Raw genomic sequence first — 14,482 nt, 5'->3', positions numbered from 1 at the left:
ATCTTGGTAGAGTCCAGAGGTAAGGAATGAAAATGGTGAGAAGTAGGTCATACGAGGGTGATGGAGCTAAAGTTTATTTCACTACTTCCCATCTGTAAGTAGGACAAGGTCCCCACATTCCAGTTTTATTGAAGTAATTAACATGTAGCATTGTGTTTGTTTAAAGCGTACAACGTAATGATTTGATACATGAATATATTGTGAGATGCTTACCACAGTAAATTCAGTTGACACTCAGCACCTCATATAAATTCTTTTTACTTTTTATGACAACTTTTAAGATTTATTCTTAGCAACAGTCAAATATAGAAGACAGTATTGCCAATTATAGTCCCTGTGCTGTACTTTATACCCCAGAACTCACGAATGGGAGTTGTACCTTTCGGCCCTTTAACCCATTTCTGCCACTCCATCCCCACCCCTGGCTCTAACCTCCTGCCTCTGGCCACCACTGGTCTGTTCTCTGTTTCTGCATTAGTTGTTTGTTTGTTTGTTTGTTTTCAGATTTCAGATAGCAGTGAGATTGCACAGTACTCATTTTTTCTTTCTAACTTAATTTCACTTAGCATCATGGCCTCCAGTTTCATCAGTGTTGTTGTGAGTGGCAGTGTTTCCATCTTTTGTTTTATGACTGAATAAAATTCCATTGGTACCAAAAATTTCCAAAATTTCATTTTTTGGTACCAAATTCAAAAAAATCATTGCCAGGAGTGATGTCAAGGAACTTATTCCTGGTTTCTTCTAGAGTTTTATGTTTTCAGGTCTTGCATTCAAGTATTTAATCCATCTTGAATAGATTTTTGGATGTAGTGTAAGGTATTGGTCCAGTTGGATTCTTTTGTATGTGGCTGTTCAGTTTTCCCTGCACCGTTTATTGAAGAGACTATCTTTTCCATTGGTCCGTTACCCTTCGTAATTTGCTTATGAGTTCTAGCAGTTCTTTGGTGGAGTCTTAGGGTTTTCTGTATATAATATCTAGAGAAGGCGATGGCACCCTACTCCAGTACTCTTGCCTGGAAAATCCCATGGATGGAGGAGCCTGGTAGGCTGCAGTCTATGGGGTTGCGAAGAGTCAGACACAACTGAGTGACTTCACTTTCACTTTTCACTTTCATGCATTGGAGAAGGAAATGGCATCCCACTCCAGTGTTCTTGCCTGGAGAATCCCAGGGACAGGGGAGCCTGGTGGGCTGCCGTCTGTGGGATCGCACGGAGTCGGACACGACTGACGTGACTTAGCAGCAGCAGTAGCAGTAGCAGGAAGTTACTAGTTTCTTCTGGGTTGTCCAGTTTTTTGGCATGTAATTGTTCTTAGTAATCTTTGTGATTCTTTGTATTTCTATGGTTTCAGTTGTAATGTCTCCTCTTTTGTAACTTAATTCTATTTTTGGTAAGTTTAAAGAGTTTCCTATTTTCAAAAGTAGCTCTTTGTTTTGCTAATCTTTTCTATTGCCTTTTTATTTTTCATTTATTTCCTCTCTTATTTTCTTCCTTCTACTAACTTTGGGCTTTATTCTTTTTCTAACTACTTGAGGTATGTGTGTGTGTGTTAGTTGCTCAGTCGTGTCCGACTCTTTGAGACCTCATGGACTATAGCCCACCAGGCTCCTCTGTCCATGGAATTCTCTAGGCAGGAATACTGGAATGGGTTCCATTCTCTTCTCCAGGGGATCTTCCCAACTCAGGGATTGAACCCTGGTCTCCTAAATTGTAGGCAGTTTCTTTACCATCTGAGCTACCAGGGAAGTGGCTCAGCTGGTAAAGAATCCACCTGCAGTACAGGAGACCTGGGTTCGATCCCTGGGTTGGGAAGATCCCCTGGCGAAGGGAACGGCTACCCACTCCAGTATTCTGACCTGGAGAATTCCACGACTGGTATTCCATGGGGTCTCAAAGAGTGGGGCAGGACTGAGCGACTTGAGGTATAGAGTTACACTGTATTGGAGTTCTGCTGTTGTTAACATAGTTGTTTCTATGAACTTTTTCTTAGTACCGCTTTTGCTGCATCCCGGAAGAGTGGTATGCAATATATCCATTTTTGTCTCAAAATGTTTTTTGATTTCCCTTGGAAAAGGTTTTTAAAAATGCATTTTGTTTCTGACTTTGCCGGACCTCCTTGCTGCGCGTGGGCCTTTTCTGGTTGTGGTGAGCAGGCCTCCTTGTGGCGGCTTCCCCCGTGGCGCACCGGCTCCGGTGCCTGCGCTTCGGTAGTCGTGGCAGGTGGGTTCCGTGACCTTGCACCCTGTGGGGTCTGCGGGGCTGGGATCCAACCTGTGTCGCCTGCGTTGGCGGGCACCGCCTGGTAGGGCCCTTGGTTTCTCTCTCAGTTTTTTCTGTGACCTGTTGCTCAGTCAGTGGTATGTTAAGTGAGTTTTCCACTTCTTTCCTTGTAATTGATTTCTCATTTCATATTTTCATGCTCAGATAAAAATGCTTGATATGACCTCAGTCTTTTTAATTTATTAATACTTGAACTGCAGCTTAACATATGATCTATCCTGTAGACTGATCCATGTGTACTTGAGAAGAATATGTATTCTGTTACTGTTGTATGAAGTGTTCTGTAAAGTGTTCTGAGAATGTCTGTGGAGTCCATCGGATCAAAAGGGTCATTAAGCCCAGTGTTTCCTGGTTGATTTTCTACCTAGATGATCTATCTATATTTGAATGTGGGTTATTGAAGTCTCCTGCTATTATTGAATTGCTGTTTCTCCTTCAGGTCTGTAATATTAGCTTTATATATGTTAGGTGCTTCCATGTTTGGTGCATAAATATTTACAAGTATTGTGTCCTCTTGCTGGAGTGACTCCTTTTAACGACCTTCTTTGTCTCTTTTTACAGTCTTACCTGTTTTGTTTGATGTAAGCACACCTATCTCTGCTTTCTTTTGTTTTTTATTTGAACAGAATACCTTTTTCTCTTCTCACTTTCCACCTGTATCCTTAAAGCTGAAGTGCTGAAGTGCTCTTGTTCGTATATAGCTGGGTCTTGTGGTTTCTGTTTTATTCAGCTACTCTACGTCTGTTGACAGGAATGTTTAGTTCATTTACATTTAAAGTAATTATAGGCATGAACTTAGTATTACCATTTTGTTCTTTTCTGGTTGTTTTATAACTCTTGTTTCTTCTGTTTCTCTTCCTTTGTGATTTATTTTTTTTTAGTGCTGTGGTATAGATTCATTGTATCTCTCTTGTTGTATATCCATTGTAGGGTTTTGTTTTTGGTTTGTGGTTATGATGAGGCTTATGTAAGACATCTTACATTTATCACAGTCTGTTTTAAGCAGGTGGCAACTTTAGACTGAATGCATCCTAAAGCTTAATATTTTTATTCTCCCCATTTTATATTTTTGATGTCATAATTTACATATTTTTTACTTTGCATAATGTTTTAGAAATGATAGTTCTGGTTCTTTTTATTAATTTTGTCTTCTAATATTTATACTAGATTTATATGTATTTGTAAGTATAAATTATTGGTTTATCCACCATCATTAATTGTGTATTTACCTTTATCAGTGATAATTACACATTAATATGCTTTTCTGTTAGTACCTATCATCCTTTTGTTTCAGCTTTAACGACTCCCTGTAACTTCTTTTTGTCTGTTCTAGTGATGATGAATTTCTGCAACTTTTGCTTGTCTGGAAAATTCTTTGTCTCTTCCACTTCTGAAGGATAGGCTTGCTAGTAGAATAGTTTTTTTTAACAGTTTTTTGTTTTTTTTCTTTTAGCACCTAAAATATACCTTCCCACTCGATTCTCCAACATTTCTATAAGGGGTGGAGGATTGCTTTATATGTAACAAGTTGCTTTTTAAAGATAATTTTTGGGGGTTCTTGCCCCTTGTGTGTGTATCTGTATGCCTTTCAGGTTTGGCAGTTTAACTGTAATGCATCTCAGTGTGGGTCTTTTTATATTAATTTATTTGCAACTCTCTGGGTTTCCTGTCTGGACATCTGTCTCTTTCACCAAGGTTGCAGATGTTTCAGCCAGTATTCTTCAGCTAAGCTTTCTGCCTTTGACTCTCTGTCTTCTGGCACCATATAACGTACACATTGGTCTGCTAGATTTTGTCTCTTGTTCATTACTCTGTCTTCACTTTTGTTTCTTTATTTTTTTCTCCTTCTGTCAAATTCCACTGCACTGTCTTTGAGTTTGCTGATCCCTTCTTTCACATGAGCTTGTCTTTTGCTGAACCCTTCTGTTGAATTTTTTGTAATTGTGTTCTTTCAGCTTTGTGATTTCTGTTTGGTACTTTCATTTTCTGTTGCTGTTAAAATCCTCACTCTTCTCCGGTATTGCCCTCCTGATGTCAGTCAGCGTCTTGATGACTTTCATTTTGAATTCATTATCAGGTAAATCACTTATCTCCATCTTGTGAAGGTCTGTTTTCGGGTTTTATTTTCTTCTTTTCTTGGGGCCACGTTTCTTCATTTTCCTGGACACTCTGTTGGTTTCTTCTGTGTGTTAAACGCCGCCTCTTCCAGGTGTGATGTGCTGGCCACGTGCAGGGGTTGAACATTATCTTCAGCCTGGTCCACGTTCTTGGTGGGCTCTCAAACCCAGTGATCGCCCACAGCCACATTCTTTGTTGCTGAGGGTGTGCCAAAGCCTATCAGTGCTCGGAGGGGAGGCTCTCAGGCAGCATGGTGCAGTCACCTGGATGCAGGCCGACTGGAAGTCAGACGCTCAGGCAGCGTCTCTGAGCTACGCAAGTAGACCCCTTTCACAGAAAAGCGGGGAGCTGGGTATCTCTGTCTGTTCCCTATGCACTAAGGCGTTGCGGTGATAGCTAGGAAAGAATTAGTTGATTGCTTTCGTGTTCCGGGACCCATGACCTGGAGCCCAGCTGGCCACCACAGCGAGGCAATCAAAAAGTGTGTCCCCTGGGAGACACTAGGGGACTTGGAACAGGCAAGAGGAAAGTGGAGATGGTGCCCACTGGCCTCGTTTCTGAGCAGTCTCTTAGTCTATCTGTGTGTGCTAAATTAGAAGCTTAACTCTCAGGTAGCAGCTTTTAAAGTACGCAAATAGACCTCTCCTCGGAAAGACTTGGGAGAGGGGCATGCCTGACTGCTGCCTGTGCCCTGAGCCCTGTGGAGTTCGCAGGTTCAGAAGCGTTCTTTGTTTGCTGCAGTGAATAGGCTCTTCTTTTTGATGAAAACTATGGATTAAAACACATTCTTTGGTGGCTAGGTTGTTGTTTTTAATGAGAGAAACCATTCAACCCAATGGCTTTCCAAATAATTTAAACACACACACAAACTTTAAAATAGTGTTTAAGAGTTCGAGAGGTTAACTAATGTGAATATAAGGCGGGAACGTGAGCACTGGCCGAGAGTCCAAGTGAGACTTTGCCAGAGTTTCCTGGATTTGAAGGGAGTGTTAAAACGTAGCATACTGCTTTTCAAGGTATTATCAGATGAGTTCCTGTATTTAAAGTGCTTAGAAGTATGCCTGGCATAAGAATTGCCCATTGTTTTAAAATATTCAGCTGTAAATCTTCAGAGTCAGTATTTCTAAACCATTGAGCCATCAGTATCACTGTTAGCCTTGAACGTTCCTGGACCTGCCCCAAACTTGGTGAATCTGAAATTCTGCAAGGAGAGGTCAGCAGCCTGTGTTCTAACAAGCCCCCACAGAGATTCTGATGCACAGTAAAGCTTGCTTTCCTATTAACAGCCAGCATAAAAGCTGAGACAGTAAAGACGGTGCAGCTATTCTCTGGGAGATAGCAGTATTGTGACGTAAAAGCGAAAAACCCAACAAAACAGATAAGTAATTTACTTGTGTGGAAATACAAAATCCACTAGAATTTTCATCTTTTTTTTTTTTTAACATCTTCCATATGTGATAGGTCCTTGAGAAATATTTGGTCATACTATTGGATAAGACAAACAGTTTTTAGAGAACTGAGCTGACATTGTTTATTTAAAATCCTTTTATTCAGCAGCCATTGTCCAATGTGTCAGGCACAGCTGTGGTCAAAGAACTCTTACCATGGTAGGAAAGTCCAGCTGTGGGCAGATAAATTATAAGCAGTATTTTTAAGCATTAAAATTGAAATAATGAGCTTTGTGCTCTAAGTGCTTGGACCAAGGAACGCCCAGCAGCCTCATCTCAGAAGGTCATGTTTGAGCTGAGTCTCAGGCAGTGCCACACAGCAGGGGTTGGGAGAGGGCATTTCACATGGTTTGTTGATGTTAAGCCATAACTGTTGCTTTGATTTTTGTGTGAGACCCACTAGTAAAATCCTTTTCCTTTACTATAGAAAATATCAAATCTCTTTTTGTGTTACAGCTTTTTATGTAGCTTTCGTTAGTCATTTTCTCCCCGTCGTATAAACTGGATGGATAGTAGGATGTAGTTGGAAAGCAGCTCACGTACTTCGGGGATCATGGACTGTCAGTGGCATCATAGGAAAAGTGGCTGTTTGTTTTAGAAATGCCCAATGCCTAGCGACCCTGTCGATATTTCAGAAGATTAACTTAGCTTATTTCAGGGGCTCCCAAACTTTTGTTTTTATTTCCCTTAACACTTCAGTAATTTTTTCATGGTGTTCGCAAGGCAAGAGAAATACCTCACAGATTTATTTATTAGGTTTGCTCTAAACAACTTGAGTCTGAGTGAACTCCGGGAGCTGGTGATGGACAGGGAGGCCTGGCGTGCTGCAATTCATGGGGTCGCAAAGAGTCGGACACGACTGAGCGACTGAACCGAACTGAACTGAAACAACTTAGTATTTATGTTCTAAAAACTGAGCTGTCACTTGAAAAAGTTACACACATACATAGGAAGAAAATAAATTCTTATTTCCTTCCCAAATAACCATGATTACTTATGTGTGTGCCTGTGCGGCTTTATAGAGCTCTTCAAACTCTGGGCTCAGACGGAACACCACCAGCGTCTTCTCCAGCTCCGTACCTACTTCTCTGCAGTACTGGACTTTTTGCACAGCAGCTGCTGAACAACTCTGCTTTGCAAATATATGTCACTGTAAAAAGTGTGTGCTCTAAGACTGGAATTCTGAGTCATCTTGGACTAGTTCACACAGCGTTGTACATATATTAAGTATCACTGTGCTCCCCTCACACTGAAGACATCCCATGGGGCCCCTGGATGTTTGCCGACTGCTCGACACAGTCTGGGAATCATGAGTTACTTGATACATTCACAGGTAGGGGGTTTGGTGATACTTCTTTCTCAACTTTCTCTCTCCAGGTCACAAAGTTAAGTCAGTAGTATATCTTTGTCTTTTAGCCTTCCGAATACTTCGTCCACATTGGCGTAAGTGATTGCTATCTTAGAGCCTGAGAGTACGAGCCTTTCCCCCTGCTCCAGATGGCAGGCTCTTGTGTTCTTCCTTCATATTTCGTGTGTGTTTCCTGAAGGGCCTGAGGCTGCTCCACCTGTGCTTTTACCTTGAGCCTCCCATTGCCTCTGGAACCTGGCCTTAAACTGCTCCTCGGTGGCATGCGTTTGTGCAGGAAGCTGTCCAGAGAAGAGTCTTAGAGGGACTTTTAAGTGAGTCAGTAATCACTTCCTGGAAGCTATATTTGATCAATATGGGCTTCCCTGTGGCGCTAATGCACACAGGATCCACCTGCCAATGCAGGAGCTGTAAGAGAAGCAGGTCTGATCCCTGCCTGAGTCGGGAAGAGCCCCTGGAGGAGGGCATGGCCACCCACTCCAGTATTCTTGTCTGGAGAATCCCATGGACAGAGGAGCCTGGCAGGCTACAGTCTGTGGGGCTGCAAAGAATTGGACACGACCAAAGCAACTTATCACGCACGCATGCACATAGAAATGTGAGGGAGGTGGGGCATTTATATTACTCCAAAAGTTAGGCCTGAAAAACCACGTGACTGTGACGTTTATATATTCATAAAAGTATTCATTCAGAAAACGTGTGTTGATGAGCTGCTCTGTGCGGTGTATGGCAGTGGCCCTTGGTGGGCTGACGTTTTACATGCCCTCTCCGTGAGGAGCACATGTGCGATGCAGCGGACCTTTTAAATTTGGTGTGAAATGCAAATTTTACTTTGGTGGAGGTGAACACAAGGTTCTGTGAGTACAGAAAGGAGGAGCATGGAACCTCAGAGCAAGGGTATAGAGAAGAGGTGCCCGAGTTAGCCACGGAGCAGTAGGAAGGATCCTTCAGATCGAGGGCAGAGAAGTGAGAAAGTTGGATCATAGCATGTTTAAGGAACTTCGAGTAGCAGACCGAAGCTTAGAATGCAAGAAAACGTTGATAGATGAGGCTGGAGAGAGAACAGGGTTTCATAGGCTTCGAGAGTTTAAATTTAGCCTGCAGGTTTTGAAAAGCCATTGAGGGATTTTAAAGTGGTGCGTGACATCAGTTTTGTACTTGGAAAGGTAGATCTAAATACAGGGCAAGGAGTATCAGGCAGGGAAGGAAGGCTGTGAAGCTCTAGCAAATCAGTTAGGCAGTGACTACAGCGATGTAGGTGGAAGGCGGTGGGGCTGAAGGAAGGCTGTGGCAGTGCCGTGGGGTGGAGAGAGGAAGGGTAGGATAGAATCGAATCCCCAGGATGCTGTGATGTGACACTGTGAGGAAGAGGAGGAGCGAAGCAGAGCCCTCAGCCCTGGCTTGAAGTACTGCTAGGAGCGTTGCCCACCCCAGGGGGCATGGAAAGGAGGACCAGGCTGCAGAAGTGAGGTTACACGCTTACTTGTGGACACAGGAGAAGGAGATGGTGGCCCCCTCCAGCATCCTCGCCTGGGGAATCCCACAGACAAGAGGAGCCTCGAGGGCTGCAGTCCATGGCGGCACAAGAATCGGACATGAGCTAGTGACTGAACCACCATCACAAGTGGGATTCCCTGGCCTCTCAGATGGCAAAGAACCTGCCTGCTAATGCAGGAGACCCAGGTTCGATCCTGGGACAAATCCCCAGAGGAGGGCATGGCAACCCACTCCAGTATTCTTGCCTGGAGAATCCCATGGACAGAGGAGCCTGGCGGGCTACAGTCCATGGGTTGCAAAGAGTCGGACACGACTGAGTGACTAACGCTTTACACTTTGTGAACATAGGAAGTTTGAGTATCCTGTCAGCATTCACACGGACGTGTCCAGTAAGCAGTTGAATGTATGTCTAATGCTCAGAGAAGAGAAAGTAGACTCACGAGTCATCAGCGTAGTTAATAAGGTGAAGACATGGGGGCGGAGGGGAAAGGGGACCCTAGGACACCCTGGAGAAGGCCGCGTGCACAGAGCACATAGGCGCAGAGGGACGGAGCGCACATCAGAGACGAGCGGGAGAGCAGAGAGGGGATCCTTTGGAAACATAGTCTCAGCATGATCCTTTGTCTGAATTTTATATTCCAGATTTTTACTTTTGTATTGGCCTAGTAATTTTTATTTTCAAAGAAGGAACATGTGATGGGAGTGCATGAATACTGCATATAGATAGCAGCGTTTTAGACTAAATGGGTATTGCAGTTCGCCGTATGTTGATGTGGTAGCTCCACAGTGTATTTTTTAAAAACTTCAAATATGTCTCCTAAATATATATATATCTGTTAGAGTTAAGAGAGGAAGACAGGAAGTACATAGTGCATTTTAGAATTGTAAGGCCTCAGAAAGAGTACAGATAAGATTATGTTCTAATGAAAATCAGACATGAAAGTAAATGTTTCTTATTCATATTTGTGACATAACCATTTTTGCTAGTACTCAGTGCATAAGTTTTTATGTAAGTTGTAGACTAGGAGGAAAACAAAATGCATGAACGTATCTTTTTAAAAACTAATAAGGGAAGGAAGAGCGCCTCCCTCCACCCCTTCTGGATAAATAAAAGCAAATTCTGGATATCAACATTTCATTGAACAACTGTCTAGTATCTAAGATTTAGTCTCTAGGACTTAAATAACGGTGGTGGTGGTGGTGGTTTAGTCGCTAAGTCGTGTCTGACTCTTGTGACCCTGTGGACTGTAGCCCGCCAGGCCTCTCTGTCCATGGGATTCTCCAGGAGAGAATACTGGAGAGTGGGATTCTGTCATTACTTTCTCCAGGGGATCTTTCCAACTAGAGATCAAACCCAGGTCTCCTGCATTGAAAGCAGATTCTTTTATCAACTGAGCCACCAGGGAAGCCCTCAAAAGTTCTAATGACGCGTAGTGGACACACATTGAATGGGAAGAGACATGTTCCCTAGTCCTTCAGGGTAATACAGCCACTCATTTGTTTTAACCTTTGGGCCTTGGCCTTACGCAGAATAACAGTTAATATTTTAAGGTTGGCAGGAATTATTCAGAAGGTTGACAGTTTTAGTAAAGTTCCCTATAAGGAATAAAGAAGAATAAAGTATGTTTCCAGGAAAAACTGTGACTCTGCTACTGACAACAGTTCGTGCGTATTGAGTGAAGTACAGCGTTTCCTGTTTTTCTTTGCAGAGGCCTGACTCTGGAATTCCCCTGTTTGCCCACGATTTAATTCTTGTCTCTGGCCTGTGCTCTCGGTACAGCACACCAGAGAAGTGGGCTGTTCTTCACATGTCTGACTTGTGCCTGAAAAATATTTCAGTTTTGTATCTTAAAATACTTAGTTATACTCAGAGTCTAGGTTTTTGACTCAGAAAGTAGTAACAGAAGTCTGAAGAACACCTCAGCCCGGGTCTGGATCCCGTCCTTCCTACCTTCTCTGGAGCACTTATAATATTGATAACCCTTCGTTTTTCTTTACCTCCCGTTTCTTTTCGGATCTATCACATCAGAAACTAAGCATAATCAAGTCTGTCTCATCTTGAAGGGAAAAAATCCAGTCTGCTGGTTTCCTCTTCTCCCTTGAGCTACAGCTGTCTCCTCCCGTTCGAGGCCAGACTCTGTCCCATCCTCTGTGTGGGAGCTCTCATTTCCCTGCCCCCTCCCCTCACTCCCCTGATGGCTGGCGCCCCCGTCACTGCGGGCACAGGGTCACCAGCGTGCCGAGCAGGCGCTGAGTCCAGGGGACACGCTTCTCTTCACCTGACCTCCCTCCAGCTGTGCAGCGCGTCACCTAACCCCCATCACACTTGGGGTCAGAGTCAGAGCCCACATCTGACTTTGCCCCTGACTTCCAGGCTGCTCCTTTTTGGCTTGCTTTAATGGCTTATTTTCCTCATCCAGCCTTATGAGGAGTGCTTTTCTGTGCACTTTTCTTCCTGGGAAGTCTCCTTAACTCAGACCACTTTATCCTGGTGACTCTGTTTCTCATCTCTAGTTAGCGCTTCTCAGAATCCTCTATCTGTGTATTCAGTGCCCTTGAACGTGAGGCACGCTGAATATCATTTGCTAGGCCTCACTTAAATGTCTCATAGCTATCGTAGATTTGGTGTGTCTTTTTTTTTTTTTTTTCTTTCCATTTATTTGTTTGGCTCCCCGGGACTTAGTTGTGGCACGTGGGATTGTCCGTCTTCATTGCAGCATGCGCGATTTTTAACTGTGGCATGGGGACTCTTGGCTGTGGCATGTAGAATCTAGTTCCCTGACCAGGGATGGAACCCAGGCCCCTTGCATTGGGAGTGCGGAGTCTTAGCCACTGGACTGCTGGCTAAGTCCCAAATTCAGTGTGTCTTAAACGGAATCTTTCATCTTCTTCCAGTATGACTCTTCCAGCAAGGCTCTCCCAGTATTGTCTAATCCAGTAAATCATATACCCTGTATTCAGTCTGAAATCTGCTCATCTTTCATAACTTTTACCTTTCCCTAGTTCTCAAATCCAGTTTTTGATTTTAGCTTCAACCTGAACTTTCCATTTCTGCTACTGGTAGTTGAAATTCAGTAATCTCCTTTAGCCAGCATCATTCTAATACCTTTTCCATTGGTGTCCTCCGCCGTGCTTTCCATTGTAGTGATCATGGAGTAGCCTTTTAGAACCATGCTGATCATGTCATTCCCCTGCTTAACAAGCTGGGCTCCTTCTAGCCTTAAAGAAGGGAGGACTGAAACTTCTCCTTTTTTACCCTAAAATCAAGGTTAGACTAGATGTCATGAAGTGAAGTCTAAAGGAAAAGTGTGATGCTCAGCTCCATAAAGTTCAAGTTGAAAAGTAGTCATTATTTTCAGATGATGAATTAGTCACCCAACATAATTACTATGATGCAAGCAGGTTGATGTCATCCTGTCCTTTGAATCAGTTCAGCTGTCTCCTCCTGAACATCCTCTCTCATTCAGCATGCCTGTTGTGTTATTGTTTATGAGTGCATATTACTACAGCTACTTCAGAGGCACAGCGACCTACAAGCACATCCGTTCATTGATCTCTCAGGAAACATTTCAGGGTGAGATAGCTGGTGGCCTCAGTGTACCATGGTGACTCCTCTCTCCCCGCATCTTGCAATAATTCAGCTGTTGGAATAACTCACATAATGTGGATTCATGGGCCCAGTGTAGCCACCTTCTAAGCCCCAGACACACCCTTCTGAAGGAGATGATGTGGATTCAGAACTATTAGAAGTCTTATGTATTCATGGGGCAAGAATGATATGGAAGTAGATCTTATTCTCTGCAATAGGCCAGCCCATTGCCTGCTTTAGAGGGCCCTCTGGCTGAGCCAGGTGGCACCCTCTGTACTTGGGGAGCTGTGGCCGCTTCAGGCTGGTCTGCACAAAGTCCGCAGTCCTACAGATGCCACGAGTCCAGCGACTATAACTGCTGACCGTTGTCTCCATCTGTAGACATATCCCCTTTTCTGCTTATGTCTGGAGTGTGCCAAGAACCTGGAAGCCTCCTCCTTTACTGTCAGTCAAGGGGCATCCTGGGGAAGAAACCCCAACAGTTTGTCCTGATCAGGTGTCAAGAAAGTTCATGTCCTGTTCTGGTGCAGATGCATTTGGATGTGCTTGGAGAAACATGGGTTTCTGATAAGACAAGTTTGGTGGAAATGTAGCAGTGTATTGTCGAGGGAAAAGTAGGCACAAAACTAGCATTTGCATTGCCTTTTCCCTTCCTTAGTCCTACAAGAGATGGCACCGCTTCTCAAGGACCATTTAGGGACTTGTGCTGTAACATCTCAGATGAGAAGAGTGTGAAGGGAACTTTGTTGAATTTGGTGGATAGAAATAGACAAACTCAGAGTCCAGGGGCAGAATAGGAACTGGGTGGAAGCGACTGCGTTGGCGGCACTTGGCCTCCTGCATCGAAGGAGGGCTGCAGGTGGCGGACCTGTGCTCGGGGAGTCCGCGCGGGTCCTTAAGTGGCCCTGTGTAAAGGCAGCAGGGGGTGGTATGTTTCGCCAAGAAAGAGAAGGTTGAAGGACATAGACAGAGGATCTAGGGCCTTATACTTGGCTTGCTGCCAAGCCTTTTAACCTGAAGTCTTTGTATAGCCCTAGGGGACAGGGCCCCAAGGATGGATTGAATCTTAACCCTTTAAAAAGGGGCTTGAAGTAATTAAATTTGGAGAAGTAAAGGAATGAATATTTTGCTTCTAGGTGGTGGTGGTGGTGTTCAGTCGTGTCTGACTCTCTGCGACCCCGTGGACTGCAGCGTGTCAGGCTTCCCTGTTACTATCTCCTCTGATCACACTCATGTGCATTGAGCTGATGGTGTCATCCAACCATCTTACCCCCTCACCCCCTTCTCCTCCTGCCCTCAGTCTTTCTAGCATCAGCTTCTTTTCCAGTGAGTTGGCTCTGAGGTTGTTATAGATTATAATACCTGTTGTTACAGACTCTAATTTATTCAATCAGGCATTTTTGAGAGAAAAAGGGAAATCGTGTAATATAAAGTCTCAGATCAGAAAATAACTGCAAACAAAGAACTTCCCCCTAAAATTATAATGGATAAAAAAGTAACATATCTACCACTGAAAAAAATTTCTGATCTAGGGCTAAGGTCACTAAACCAGAACTTGTGAGCCACCCATTTTTGTGCTTAAAAGTTAAATGGAACACCGCTATTCTCACTTGCTGCCTCACGGTCTCCAGCTCCTTACCTGCTGTGATAACAGTGGGTCAAAGCTTTGGCAGACTGTGTGGCCTGCAGGCTTAAAATATTTACTCTCTGGCCTACAAGAACACATGTGGATTCCTGAAGAGGAAGAAGTGGAGTTGTTTTGTAATTCAGTGAAACATACAAAGGAAACAAGTAACTGATGAAAGTCACACACACACTCTCTCCCTTCCTCCTCATCCCCACCCTCCTTAGACACACAGGCACATTCAGATGTCCCCATAACAGAGGCTCTAGAAATTGCAAACAAAGAACATAAGGAAAAGTATCAAAGAAATAATAGAAGAAACTTTGGTACACTGTAGCAAAATTTGTGTTCAGCTAGAGAGGGATCCCATATGCCTACAGAACACTGGAAGGGAGAAGCAATGATCCTGGAGATGCTCCAGAGCCACTGTTGAACTCGAGACTTCTTTTGGGATTCTGTGGCAATAAAAGGTAGAGACAGTAAAGTAATACCTATTTTAGGTCTAAAATTAATGTGTGAACACGCCACTTTTGTGGTTTTATAGAAAATCACATCCTAAC

At 43.7% G+C, this 14,482-nt stretch overlaps 1 protein-coding gene across 1 annotated transcript in view; it reads left to right on the top strand.

Annotated features, from left to right (window-relative positions):
* Positions 1-14,482, top strand: part of CDC42SE2 (CDC42 small effector 2) — a 119,207-nt gene that overhangs the window by 91,901 nt on the left and 12,824 nt on the right. The window lies entirely within an intron of this gene.

The sequence above is a fragment of the Bos indicus genome, chromosome 7 (assembly GCF_029378745.1).
Source record: "Bos indicus isolate NIAB-ARS_2022 breed Sahiwal x Tharparkar chromosome 7, NIAB-ARS_B.indTharparkar_mat_pri_1.0, whole genome shotgun sequence".
Taxonomy (NCBI): Eukaryota; Metazoa; Chordata; class Mammalia; order Artiodactyla; family Bovidae; genus Bos; species Bos indicus.
This window is presented reverse-complemented; position numbering and strand designations above follow the sequence as displayed.